Raw genomic sequence first — 15,735 nt, forward strand, 5'->3', positions numbered from 1 at the left:
CTTAGTGGCTGACAAATAGTGGCATGCCCATCTCTTGGTACCTTGTGACCAAACTTTTCAGTGGATACATCTACTTGTATACCTATATCTACTTGATTATTCTGCAATTCACAGTTACAGGCCTAGCAGAGGGTTTGTCAAACCACTTTCAAGCTATTTCACTATCATTCCACTCTCAAACAGCATATGGGAAAATTAACATTTACATCATTGCACATTAGCTCTGATTTGTCTTATTTAATTATGATGACCATTTCTTGCTCTACAGGAGGGTGCCAACAAAGGAATTTCACACACTGAGGAGAAAGTTGGTGACTGAAATTTCATGAGGAGATCCTGCTGCAACAACAGATGACTTTGTTTTAATGATCTTCACCCCAATTTGCATAACATTTCCATGACATTCTCTCCATTTTTTGTGATAATACAAAATGAGTTGCTCTTCTTTGGACTTTTTCAATATCCTTCATCAGTCCAAACTGATGTGGATCCACAATGTACAGCAGTACTCCAGAAGGTGGTGGAAAAGTGTAGAGTAATTAAAGTCTGGGGTAGACCTGTTGCATTTTCTAAGTGGTCTGCCAAAGAATCACAGTTTTTGGTTTCCTTTCTTCACAACGTTATTTGTGTGATCATTTCAATTTAAGTTATTCAGAATTATAATCGTGGAGTATTTAGATTTGTGTGACTGAAATGTAATGGAATCCTTTTGGTACTCATGTGAATGACATTTCATTATTTAGAGTCAATTACAACTTTTTGCACTGTATGCACATCTCAGATATCATTCTGCAGATTAGATTAGATTAGATTAGATTAATACTTGTTCCATAGATCATGAATACGACACTTCGTAATGATGTGGAACGTGTCAGGTTAATAAAAGATGCCTGTACAAGAAATTACATTACACAAAATATTGCATGACACTAATGATTAAGTTTTTTTTTTTTTTTTTTTTTTTTTTTTAACTTACTTTATATCTAAAAATTCAGCCAATGAGTAGAAGGAGTTGTCATCTAGAAATTCTTTTAATTTATTTTTAAATGTTAGTTGGCTATCTGTCAGGCTTTTGATGCTGTTTGGTAGGTGCCCAAAGACTTTTGTGGCAGCATAATTTACCCCTTTCTGTGCCAAAGTCAGATTTAACCCTGCATAGTGAAGATCATCCTTTCTCCTGGTGTTATAGGTATGCACACTGCTATTACTTTTGAATTGGGTTGGATTATTATCAACAAATTTCATAAGGGAATATATATACTGTGAGGTTACTGTGAGGATCCCTAGATCCTTAAATAGATGTCTGCAGGATGACCGTGGGTGGGCTCCAGCAATTATTCTGATTACACGTTTTTGTGCAATGAATACTTTTCTACTCAACGATGAATTACCCCAGAATATGATGCCATACGAAAGCAGTGAATGAAAGTAGGCATAGTAAGCTAATTTACTGAGATTCTTATCACCAAAATTTGCAATAACCCTAATAGCATACGTAGCTGAACTCAGACGTTTCAGCAGACCATCAATGTGTTGCTTCCAGTTTAACCTCTCATCAATGGACACACCTAAAAATTTTGAAAATTCTACCTTAGCTACAGACTTCTGTTCAAATTCTATATTTATTACTGGAGTTTTGCCATTTACTGTACGGAACTGTATATACTGTGTTTTATCAAAATTTAAAGAGAGTCCGTTTGCTGAGAACCACTTAATAATTTTGTGAAAAACATCATTTACAATTACATCACTTAGTTCTTGGTTTTCGGATGTTATTACTATACTTGTATCATCAGCAAAAAGAACTAACTTTGCATCTTCATCAATGTGGAATGGTAAGTCATTAATGTATATCAAGAACAGTAAAGGACCTAAGACCGAACCCTGTGGGACCCCGTGCTTGATAGCACCCCAGTTTGAGGAATCAGCTGTTTTAACATTACACGAACCACTTATTTCAACTTTCTGCATTCTTCCAGTTAAGTATGAATTAAACCATTTGTGCACTGCCCCACTCAAACCATAATGATTTAGCTTATCTAAAAGAATTCCATGATTTACACAATCAAAGGCCTTTGAGAGATCACAAAAAATACCAATGGGTGATGTCCGGTTATTCAGAGCATTTAATATTTGATCAGTGAAAGCATATATAGCATTTTCTGTTGAAAAGCCTTTCTGAAAACCAAACTGACATTTTGTTAGTACTTTATTTTTACAAATATGGGAGGCTACTCTTGAATACATTACTTTCTCAAAAATTTTTGATAGAGCTGTCAGAAGAGAGATTGGGCGGTAGTTGTTGACATCCGACATATCCCCCTTTTTATGCAATGGTTTTACAATGGCATATTTCAGTCTATCAGGGAAAACACCCTGCTCCAAAGAGCTATTACATACGTGGCTGAGAATTCTACTTATCTGTGGGGAACAAGCTTTAAGTACTTTGCTGGAAATGCCATCAATTCCGTAAGAGCTTTTACTTTTCAGTGAGTTTATTATTTTACTGATTTCAGAGGGAGAGGTTGGTGGAATTACAGCTGTTTCAAACTGTGCAGGTATGGCCTCTTCTATTAATAGCCTTGCCTCTTCTAGTGAAGATCTAGATCCTATTTTCTTCACAACATTTAAAAAATGATTATTCAAAATATTTTCAATTTCTGATTGTTTGTTAGTGCACTTGTCATTCAATTTTATTGCACTAAAGTCTTCCTGTGCTCTTGGTTGCCCTGTTTCCCTTTCAATAATATTCCAAATTGCTTTAATTTTATTATCAGAGTTACTGATCTCAGACATGATACACATGCTTCTGGACTTTTTAATAACTTTTCTTAGTACCGCACAATAGTTTTTATAATATTGAACAATTTCGGGGTCAGTACTCCATCTTGCTGTTAGATACAGTTCTCTTTTGCGGTTGCAAGATATTCTTATTCCTTTAGTTAGCCAAGGTTTTTTATATGTTTTCTTGGAATTATGTTTAACTATTTTCTTGGGAAAACAATTTTCAAATACCCTTAAAAATGTATTGTGAAATAAGTTATATTTCAAGTTTGCATCGGGTTCCTTATACACTTCATCCCAGTCTAGCTGCTGTAGGCTTTCCCTAAAGTTTGCAATATTTATATTGTTAATTGAACGCACTGCTTTGAAAGTCTGATTTATTATACTGCATGGAGCTATGTCATGTACTGTAACAAGCTGTGCACTATGATCTGAAAGACCATTCTCAACAGGATAAGCATTAATGTCCTTAAACTTATCTTGGTCTATAAAAAAGTTATCTATCAATGTACTGCTGTTCTTTGTTATCCGAGTAGGAAAATCAATGACGGAGCTCAAATTGAAAGAACTGAGTAATACTAAAAGGTCATTCTTCCTATTACACTCTTTCAGGGAATCAACATTGAAATCCCCACAAATGATAATTTGCTTCCCCCTGTCTGACAGATAGCACAACAAAGCATCCAAGTTTTCCAGAAATAGCTGGAAATTCCCTGAGGGGGACCTATACACTGTTACAATTATGAAAGTGCCATCCTTTAGTTTAAGTTCAGTGGCACATGCTTCCATATGTTGCTCTACACAAAATTTTTTAGTTTCTAAATTTTTTGCACTGTGGAAGCTTTTGACATATATGGCAACTCCTCCTCTCATCATATTATCTCTACTTACATGTGCAGCTAATTTGTACCCATTGATGCTAACCTTTTGCATATCAGTGACAATGTGATGCTCAGACAGGCATAGTACATCTATTACATTCTCAGTTTCTATATCTTCTAAACAAAGCAGAAGCTCATCAATTTTATTGTTCAATCCCCCAATATTTTGATGAAATATACTAACATTTTTCATTTTACTTTTGCAACTATCTTGAACTTTTTTGACATCTTTAGTACTTGCATGGCTGAGTTTCCCACTGGACACTGATCTTACACCAAAAAAGAGTTTCCACCATGAGATGTAGTTCCTCCCCCCTTTAAATTTCCTGCTATCAGCCCAGCCAGTTTACCCTTCCCTTTCCTGTTGAGGTGTAGGCCATGTCTAGTATAGTCCCACCTACAGAGTGAATCAACACGAACCACACCAATGTGTGACCCCGCACCAGATCCAAGTAGCCGTTCCAACTCCAAATTAACTCTCCTGACAGAAGAGGTCAAATGAGGTCGGTCGTGGCGCTCCAGAACCGACACAAACCCAACACTGGTATGATTCGATGCCGATGCAATCTTTGCCAGGTCACACTCTATGCTGTACCCCGGATCTCTGTCAATACTGTTGCCCGGCCCACCCACAATAACCACGGTGTCTTCCTTAGTAAAACCTTTACATAGTGAACCTAAATCCTCTGTAACCTGCCCAAGTTCAGCACTAGGTTTGAAAAAACTTGTGACCTTGGTTCTGATCACCTGATGACCATTATAGATGTTAATGACACCATTATATGCAAACAGTCTAAGAAATCAGCTCAGATTGTCTCCTAAATCCTAGATCAGAAGGAGCAGATGGCCTATAACACTTCTGTAGGGAACAACACACATTACTTCGGTTTTTCTTTTTTTCTATTGAGCACTGTATATTGTGGCCTTTCTGACAGTCTCACAACTGAGATGATACTAAACAGACAAGCAGTTTGATTAGAAATCACTTGTGTCAAAAGCCTTTTGGAAATCTAAAAATATGAAATCCAATAGGCATCCCCTGGTGATTTTACTATAAATCATAAAGGGCGTATCATGAAATGTCAATGTCAGTTTGCAAATGTTTTTAATGAGTACTTTTCTTCAGTTGGAAAATCTGTCAATGACCATTTTAAGAATCTTCAGCATAGATATAAGGGCATTCCAAACAAACAAAGCATATACTTGCCCCCAACCAATAGCAAGAAGTCAAAAACATAGTAATGTCATTAAAAATACAAAATCAGCAGGCTATGATGGATTGTCTATCAGTACACTGAAAAGATGCATAGACAACATATCTGATGCCATGGCCACAGAAGTAAATTATGTAATTGCATCAGGTTGTTTCCCAGATAGTCTAAAGATAGCACAAGTAACCCTGATTTACAAGAAAGGTGATAAATCTAAAAATGAAAACTACTGCCCCATCTCAATCTTACCTGTATTTTCTAAGCTAGTTAAGAAAGTTATGTATACTAGGCTAATGACATTCCTGAGTCAACACAATTTAATATTTGAAAATCAGAATGGCTTTATGAAATACAAGTCAACTTCAGTAGCAGCAGCACAATTAATAGACAAAATAATAATGGCCATAGAAAACAAGGATTATGTAACTGGAGTGTTCCTTGATCTAGAAAACGCTTTCGATTGTGTCAACATCACCATATTACTTGACAGGCTGTGGAACCTGGGTATCAGAGGAACTGGCTATGAGCTAATAAAATCGTCTATGAGCAATAGAAAACAATTTGTCTTGCTTAAAACAAACAGTGGGTCCTTAAAAATCTAAAATTACTGACATAAAATATGGAGTGCCTCAACATTCTGTCTTGGGACCCCTTCTCTTCTTCATTTATGTTAATGATATACAGAATTGTTCTCCTAACTATACAAAAATATTGTATGCAGATGATACATCAATAGTGTGTAAACACAAAGACTATGAGAGTCTGGAGGTACTGTGCAACAGTGTAACTAACGAAATAGTCAAGTATTTTAATGAAAGCCATCTCAATGTAAGTGCATCAAAGACTGCAATGATGGAATTTAACACAAGGAAACAAATAGAATTTGACCTGAAAGTATCCTTAGGAAATGACATTGTAAAAAAGGAAAAATGGACAAAGTTCTTGGGAATTACAATGCAGGACAGCCTCAAAAGGGACATGCATATCGATTCTTTAGCATGTAAGCTGTTGAAGAATGTGTTTACTATAAATATGATTAGCAAATATTGTAAGGACATGTGTGTACTAAAAACTGCTTATCATGCCCTATTCTCATCAAATTTAAACTATGCTGTAGAAATATGGGGTGCAACAACTCAAGCCAACCTACGCACATTATTAATACCACAGAAAAAAGTTATCAGTATTATTTGTGGTGCCAAACCTCAAGAATCATGTCGGAATCTGTTCCCAAAATTAGGTGTGCTTACCATTATAGATGTATGCACATTGAAAGTTACATTGCTTGTGAAAATTATAACTCCAAATTTCAACTGTGACCTAGACCAGTATGATACAAGGCAAAAGTTCAGATACCATGTAAATAGCCACAGAACAGCTTTATATGAAAAAAAAAATGCACTTCATGCTGGTCTGAAGCTAGCCAATGGCCTGCCAAAAAGTCTCACAACCCTTCCTACTAACAAATTAAAAGATCAGCTAAAGAGAATTCTAATTGAAAACCCTTTTTATTCACTAGACGAGCATTATATCTGTAAGAAAAGCGCTTCATAATATGTCAAACTCATAGTTTTAAGTAACCTCCAACTAATATAATGTTGATAACAACAATATTTGTAATATTGTGATTGTATACTGCCAAATGTAAAATGCATCAAAATGTAAAATTTATTAATACAAACAAATCTTTAGTTTGTAATTTATAAACTAACATATTCAGAAGAAGAATCTGAATGATGTCCTGAAACTGTATTATTTCTAGGGACTGTATTTGATTATTTGATGTTGAATAAATATTATTATTATTATTCATTACTTTGTGGGAACAAAAGGCTAGTATTTTCTGAATCCATGTTGGCTATTTGTTAATAAATCATTTTCTTCAAGGCAATTCATAGTGCTTGAACACAGTATATGTTTCAAAATCCTACTGCACATCAGCATTAGTGGTATCGGTCTGTAATCTAGCGGGTCACTCTTATTTCCTTTCATGGGCATTGGTGTGACTTGTGCACCTTTCCAGTCTTTAGGACCAGATCTTTCAACTGGTGAGCTGCTGCACATCATTGCTAAGTATGGAGCTGATGTATCAGCATACTCTAAAAGAACCTGACTGGTATACAATCAGGATCAGAGAGCTTGCCTTTATTAAGTGATTTAAGCTGCTTCACTACACGAAGGGTATCAACTTCTAAGTTACTCATGCTGGAAGTTGTTTTTGATTCAAATTCTGGAGTACTTACTTCATCTTCTTTGGTGAAGAGATTTCTGAAAATTATTTAGTAACTCTCCTTTAGTGGCACAGTCATAAGATCACTGTAGCTCTTGTGTAGTGAGGGTATTGATTGTGTCTTGCTGCTGGTGTAATTTACATATGACCAGAATCTCTTTGGGTTTCCTGTCAGATTTTGAGATGGAGTTTCACTATGGAAATTATTAAAAGAATCTTGCATTGAAGTTCAAGTTAAATTTTGAGCTTTTGTAAAGCTTAACAGATCTTAGCACTTTTGCATTCTTATAAATTTGGCATGCCTTTTTTCCATAGCTTTTGCGTCATTGTGAGCTGTTTTGTGTACCATGGGGAATCAGTGCCATCTTTTACTAATTTATTTTGTTTGTATCTCTCAATTGCTACTGATACTATTTCTCTGAATTTAAGCCACATTTGGTCTATGCTCATGTAGTCGGATTGGAAGGAATTTCAGTTGTGTCTTAGCAAGGCATCAAGTGAATTTTTATCTACTTTTTTTAAAAAAAGATAGATGTACTTTTTGCATTTATTTTTTGGTGGGTTTGAGTGTTATAGTACTCAGTCTCACTAGAACGACCTTTTGATTGCTAATCCCTATATCCATCACGATGCTCCCTATTTGCTCAGGATTATTTATTCAAACAGGGCAAGTATTTCATCATAACAATTTAAAGCCTAGATGAGCACCTGAAGTAAATATTCAACATAATTTGCTGAAAAAGCATTTAGTATGATTTTGGATAATTTTTTACACCTACCACCAATCATAAACATGTATTTTCGCCATTGAGGACAGATTGAAGTCACTACCAGCCATAATTGTGTGAGTGGGGTACATATTTGATTTAACACTCTTGCTTCCTTTGAAGTGTTCAGCAACAGTACCATCTGAGTCAGCAAGTTGGTAAAAGGAACCAATTATTAATTTATTCCAGTTGTGATGTTACAGGAAATGTTAATGAAAAGACTCAGTATTACAGTAGAACTAACAATGGAGTAGTGATTGATGGAACAAATGACAGCTACAATGAAGAGGAACCATACCTGGTTTGAAAAGTTGTTAATAAAGTAATAAAAAACAGAGTTCAGACAAAATTAATATTGTGTAGAATTCCATACATATATGACTTCCAAGCAAAACCCTCTGTATTTATAAATTAAACAAACAAATAACAAAACCAGCAGCTAAGCATGCGCGTGTGACAGTAAGTGACAAACATCTTTCTCAGCAGAAATGATTAAACAAGGCATAACTGCATATGGTATCAAAAGGAAAAAAAAGCTTTGTGTAACAGAATGAGTGCATAAAGTGATTTTCCACTGCGAAACAGTTTTGGAAAAGGATGTTTAGTATTTTAGCCTTTCCTACGTCATTTTCTGTTTCAGCACCATTATGGTCAGAGAGTATCTGAGATAATGACTTCAATCTGTTTCCTGTTTTAATGTTAAGACCATAAATTTTCAGGTTTTTCTATCAAACTGGTAGATAGAGTTTTACTCTTTTATTCATTGAACAGTTCATGCATGGCCCTCCTCATACTAATTTTGACTTGATTAAGTTTTTATTTGTGTGTGAGGTTTCGGTTATGCATAAAATTTGCAATGAAGCTCTCTCTGCTGTTGTAGCAGCTTCCTAACATGGCTGTCAAACCATCCCTCACAATTCTGCTCAGTATATTTTCTAAAGTGTGTTATACAATGATCTCAAACTTTGTCTATTGATGTTCAGCATTGTCAGTGCTCGACATGAAATTTTCATGGTGAACTGTCTGGTAATCTGAAATCTGTATCTTGTCACACTTGCTGAACAGATAGATCTTCCTGTCTTTCTCTGTATTACTATTTACAGCCATATTGGATCATACAGTGATCACCATATGATTTTTAATTACCTGTTCTACATTAATTGCGTCAAAGAGTTCAGGCCTGTTTGTCACCAGCAGGTCTAAGATGCTATCTTCACAAGTTAGTTCTCTGATTGACTGCTCAAGGTGATCTTCAGATAGGGCTCTTATAAGCTTTCCCTACCAAATGTCTGAGTCAGATTAGTCTCCCAATCTTTAGCTGCTAACATCACCAGGAAATTTTCGGGAAATATTCTCCGAGTTTCCCCTCAACTGTCTTGCCATTACTATTGCTGAGGCAGGGTCTATACAAGCATCTGATGACCATGTTTAATGCACTTTTAAAACTTATTTTCATCCAAATTATTGTGTTTTGTGTACCCAATGACACTCCATACACTCAAACCTGGTGCCATGTCTACAGTGATCAGCCAGAACATTATGACCACTGACCTACTATCAATATAAACCCATCCAGGTGATAACCTGCTGAAGAATGTTGCTAGTCAGACACACACACCTGGTGCATGTAGCATCAGTCTGACTGAGGGCAGATTGTGATGGCTTAGAGGCTTGCCAAGAGCATTTCAGAAACTGCATGGCTTGTGCATTTTTCAAGGACTGCTGTGGTGAGTGTATTCATTACATGGTGAAACAAAGGTGAAACCGTGTCTAGGTGTCACAGGGTTGGGCAGCCACCCCTCACTACAGATTTTGGATGTCATAGGCTGGGCAGACTGGTAAAATAGGACAGGTGGCAAACAGTAAAGTATCTAACATCAGACTATAATGCTCAGCAGAGTACAGTTGTGGCTGAACACCCAGTGTACCTAACATTTCTAACAATGGGCCTCTGCAACCGATCACCCGTGAATACACCAATGTTAACGCCATGACATCGGCAACTGTGACTGAAATAGGCACGTGACCATTGGCAGTGAATGTTGGCACAGTGGCAAAGCATTTCATGGCCTCCTGAATACCAATACCTTCTTCATGATCGTGATTGGAGAGGACAAATCTGTCATCTTTCAGGGGAACAGCTCCTTGGCAACTGTACTGTGGAATGGAGACAAGCTGGTGGTGGCTCCATTATGCTCTGAGCAACAATCATGTGGGCATCCACGGGTCCAGTGGAGCTCATGTAAGGCACCATGTTGACCAAGGAGTATGATACACTGGTTGCAGACCACAAACAGCACTATGATGATCATGTTTCCCATGGCTTCCATATTAGGGTTAATCACCACTGTTGTCTGTGCCAAAGGTGGGCGTACCAACTACTAGGTAGGTGGTCATAATCTTCTAGCTGATCAGTGTGTATGACAATGACACATGCTATCTGGTAACATTCATTCTTATTAGAGCCTCCATGCATGGATGCATCCTTGTGCCACGCCTTTATCTGGTATTGTCATAGGCAACATCACTGACTATCAGTCTGCCCCTCTGCTGTTGTGTTAAGAAATGCTGCAACAGTGGTCACCATGCTGACAGTCTATGATGCACCAGCCATCATTGCTGCTCTGTCTGTGTGGATATGTATTGGTTGCTGTGAACAAGCCCATTTCCTGATTCAAGGTAGGTGACATCACTGTGGGCTCCTTCATCCCTTAGGGAACAATATGTCTGCCCTCTCAGGTGCTAGTTGTACAGGGTGTGGAGTTTGGTCTACCTGAAACCATGATTTCATATTTGCATAACAGTTGCAGGAACCTTACCAGTGCAATATAGTGAATCAATAAACTACATCTACATCTACATGGTACGCCGCAAATCACACTGAAGTGCCTGGCAGAGGGTTCATCGAACCACCTTCACAATTCTCTATTATTCCAATCTCGTATAGTGCGTGGAAATAATGATCACCTACATCTTTCCATATGAGCTCTGATTTCCCTTATTTTATCGTGGTGATTGTTCTGCCCTACATAGGCAGTGTCAACAAAATATTTTCGCATTCGGAGGAAAAAGTTGGTGATTGGAATTTTGTGAGAAGATTCCATCGCAACGAAAAATGCCTTTCTTCTAATGATTTCTAGCCCAAATCCTGTATCATTTCTGTGACACTATCTCCCACATTTTGCGATAATACAAAACATGCTGCCTTTCTTTGAACTTTTTTGATGTACTCCATCAGTCCTACTTGGTAAGGATCCCACACCGTGCAGCAGTCTCCTAAAAGAGGACAGACAAGTGTAGTGTAGACAGTCTCCTTAATAGGTCTGTTACATTTTCTAAGTGTCCTGCCAATAAAACGTAAAACGCAGCCTTTGGTTAGCCTTCCCCACAACATTTTCTGTGTGTTCTTTCCAATTTAAGTTGTCTGTAATTGTAATACCTAGGTATTTAGTTGAATTTACAGCTTTTGATTAGACTGACTTATCGTGTAACCGAAGTTCAATGAGTTCCTTTTAGTACTCATGTGGATGACCTCACACTTTTCGTTATTTAGGGTCAACTGCCAGTTTTGCACAATTCAGATATTTTTTCTAAATCGTTTTGCAGTTTGTTTTGATCTCCTGATGACTTTATTAGTTGAAAAACAACAGCGTCATCTGCAAACAACCAAATATGGCTGCTCAGATTGTATTCCAAATTGTTTATATAGATAAGGAACAGCAAAGGGCCTATAACACTACCTTGCGGAACACCTGAAATCACTTCTGTTTTACTCAATGACTTTCCGTCAGTTACTATGAACTGTAACCTCTCTGACAGGAAATCGCAAATCCAGTCACATAACTGAGATGATATTCCATAAGCACGCAATTTTACTATGAGCCACTTGTGTGGTACTGTGTCAAAAGCCTTCCGGAAATCCAATAATACGGAATCAATCTGAAATCCCTTGTCAATAGCACTCAGCACTTCATGTGAATAAAGAGCTAGTTGTGTTTCACAGGAACCACATTTTCTAAGCCCATGTTGACTGTGTGTCAATAGACGGTGTCCTTCGAAGTAATTCATAATGTTCGAACACAATATATGTTCTAAAATCCTGCTGCATATCGACGTTAATGATATGGGCCTGTAATTTAGTGGATTACTCCTACTACTTTTCTTGAATATTGGTGTGACCTGTGCAACTTTGCAGTCTTTGGGTATGGATCTTTCGTCGAGCGAACAGTTTTATATGATTGTTAAGTATGGAGCTAATGCATCAGCATACTCTGAAAGGAACCTAATTGGTATACAGCCTGGACCAGAAGACTTGATTTTATTAACAGATTTGAGTTGCTTCACTACTCCGAGGATATTTACTTCCACATTACTCATGTTGGAAGCTGTTCCTGATTTGAATTCTGGACTATTTACTTCATCTTATTTTGTGTAGGCATTTCGGAAGGCTGCGTTTAGTAAATCTGCTTTGGCAGCACTTTCTTCGATGGTATCTCCATTGTTATCACGAAGAGAAGGCATTGATTGTTTCTTGCTGCTAACATACTTCACATACGACCAGAACCTCTTTGGATTTTCTGAGAGGTTTCGAGACAAAGTTTCATTGTGAAAACTGTTATAGGCATCTTGTATTGAACTCTACGCTAGGTTTCGAACTTCTGTAAGGGACTGCCATTCTTGGGGATTTTGCGTCTGTTTAAATTTGGCATGTTTGTTTCGTTGTTTCTGCAACGGTGTTCTAACCCGTTTTGTGTGCCAAGGAGGATCAGTTCCGTCATTTGTTAGCTTATTTGGAATAAACCTCTCAATTGCTGCTGATACTATTTCTTTGAATTTAAGACACATCTGGTCTACACGTATATTATTAATTTGGAATGAGTGGAGATTGTCTCTCAGGAGGGCGTCAAGTGTATTTTTATCTGCTTTTTTGAATAGGTATATGTTTCGCTTATTTTTCGAGGATTTGGGGATTACAACATTCAATTTTGCTATGACAACCCTGTGTTCAGCAATCACTATATCGGTTTTGATGCTGGTTATTAACTCAGGATTATTTGTTGCTAAGAGGTCAAGTGTGTTTTCACAACCGTTTACTATTTGCGTGGGCTCATGAACTAACTGCTCGAAATAATTTTCAGAGAATGCATTTAGCACAATTTGGGATGGCATTTTATGCATACCTCCAGAATTAAACACGTATTTTTGCCAACATATCAAGGGTAAATTAAAGTCACCACCAACTATTATTGTATGAGTCAGGTACGTATATGAAATCAAACTCAAGTTTTTCTTTAAACCTTTCAGCAACTGTATCATTTGAATTGGGAGGTCGGTAAAAGGATCGAATTATTGTTTTATTCCGGTTGCCAACAATGACCTCTGCACATACTAACTCACAGGAAGTATCTACTTCAATTTCACGACAAGTTAAACTACTTATAACAGTAACAAACATGTCACTGCCAACCGTATTTAGCCTATCTTTTCGGAACACCGTTAGGTTCTTCACAAAAATTTTGGCTGAGCTTATGTACAGCTTTAGCCAGCTAGCAGTGCCTATAACGATTTGAGCATCAGTGCTTACTATTAGTGCTTGGAGTTTTGATACTTTCCCAACACAGCTATGACAATTTGCAACTGTTATACCAATGGTTGATGTATCTATGTTCTTCCTGTGTGCAGCCTGCAGCCTTTGTGACTGTAGCCCATATTGTGTTTTCCCAAGACCCTCTAACCTAAAAATCGTCCAGTCCACACCACACAGCCCCTGCTACCCGTGTAGTTACCTCCTGCATATAGTGGACACCTGACCTATTCAGCGGAACCCGAAACCCAGCCACTGTTTGGCACAAGTCGAGGAATCTGCAGCCTGCATGGTTGCAGAACTGTCTGAGCCTCTGATTCAGACCCTCCACTCAGCTCTGTACCAGAGGTCTGCAATTGGTGCTGTTGAGTATGCTGCAAATGGTCAGCTTTGCTTTCATCTTGGAAGCAAGACTGGCAGTCTTTACCACTTCTGTTAGCTGCTCGAAACCAGAGAGAATCTCTTCTAATCCAAAGTGACACACATCATCGGTACCAACATAAGTAACCACCTGCAGTTGGCTGCACACTGTTCTCTTCATGGCATCCGGGAGGACCCTTTCCACATCCGGAATGACTCCATCCAGTAAGCACACGGAGTGCACATTGGTTTTCTTACCCTCCCTGTAAGCCAAGTCCCTAAGGGACTCCATAATGCACCTAACGTTGGAGCTCCCAACTACCAATAGTCCCATCCTCTACAATTGCCTGGATCTTGCAGGCTGAGTGGTTTACTCCGAAACAGGACAGGTGACAGCATTTGGCCCAGTGACAGTGTCAGCCACAGACGGCACCTGGAACCTGTTTGTCAGACAAACCGGGGACGCCTTATGTGCCACTGCCTGGGAAGTCTTTCGCCCCCTGCTTTGGCCTGGGGTGCCCTACCACTCAACCAACGTGAGGGGTCAGCCTCAGTTTGAGCAGTAACTGGGTTGGCCACCAGTGAGGACCAGACAGAAGACTCTAATGCGCTGGACGTCCGTTCGATCCCCACGGGCAGCCCACAACAGTGGTGCCCATCCACTGCAGCCTCAAGCTGTGTAACTGAAGCCATCACAGTCTGAAGCTGAGAGCATAGTGTCACAAACTCGGCTCACATCCACATACAACTATTGCAGTCCCTGTGGAAAACTAAACTATGCAGATAAACTGACTATCGGCACGTGCTGCACAACTCTACTGTAGACCCCGACGAAAACACACAAACTGTGTCTAGTAATACGCAGATATTCAAGAACCTAGCTACTGAAGCACTCAGGTGAAACTAAATAATTTTACCCTGATAAGGGACTTGTAATATATCACAAAATTGGTTTACTTACTGACGCTAACAAAATGCGAGAACTGTGGCTATTAGATTTTAAATTTACACGCAGAAACTCAAGAAACGAAACTATTAAAGCACACAGATGATATAATAAAATTCGCTCCTGGTTAGGAACACATAAATGTCAGAAAAGCGATTTACTTATCAGTTGCTGCATCTGTCGCGGTCGGCTACTGCTGCCTGATTGACTGACTAATGCCAACAAGCGGTCACACTGTGCAGTCTTGACAGACAACAATCGGTACTGTTGAATTTGAATTCCATCACATGATATATTTTTCTCTTTCTTGCACAAGGCATAACACAATGTTTTGGGAAACAATCAACATTTAAATGCAATTTGAAAATGAGAAACCTTCTGTGAGATTTTTCCTAATACGCAAAATGTGGATGGCATTACTCCTACCAATTTTTATGGTGCACTGAAATGCTAATAATCTTTATATCCAAGTATGTAGTACACTTTATATGTTTTTGATGTGGTTTTCATTGTGATAAAATTTTAATGGTCAATAATGAATTTAATGTATTCCAGGAAACTTCTCTCCTCATATCTGAGCATTTTTATTCCCCCCAATTAGTCACTATCTCATTGGCTAGAGGAACATCTGGCACTAGAAGTTGGTATTTGCATTAAATTTTGTTTGTACTTCTGTTTTCTGATGCGTGGTAAGGGTTCTTATTTTCCTCTAATTAATAATTTTCTTGATGTGGTGTACCACAATCATGACATCATGCATAATTAAATAAATACAGGTAAACAACAGCTGAAGTGCAACCTTGTACAATGTCTGTTTAGATAGATAGTTACCGTTTCCTTTAGTCTTTTCAAGATATTTTCATGTATAATCTGTGACAGTTATTCAGCCGTTGAACCAAATACTAAAGGTGTGTGTGTGTGTGTGTGTGTGTGTGTGTGTGTGTGTGTGAGAGAGAGAGAGAGAGAGAGAGA

General features: G+C 38.1%; 1 protein-coding gene across 1 annotated transcript in view; it reads right to left on the bottom strand.

Moving 5' to 3' along the window:
* LOC126335511 (serine protease snake-like) overlaps nucleotides 1-15,735 on the bottom strand; it is a 317,108-nt gene that overhangs the window by 13,447 nt on the left and 287,926 nt on the right. The window lies entirely within an intron of this gene.

Source organism: Schistocerca gregaria, chromosome 2 (assembly GCF_023897955.1).
Source record: "Schistocerca gregaria isolate iqSchGreg1 chromosome 2, iqSchGreg1.2, whole genome shotgun sequence".
Taxonomy (NCBI): Eukaryota; Metazoa; Arthropoda; class Insecta; order Orthoptera; family Acrididae; genus Schistocerca; species Schistocerca gregaria.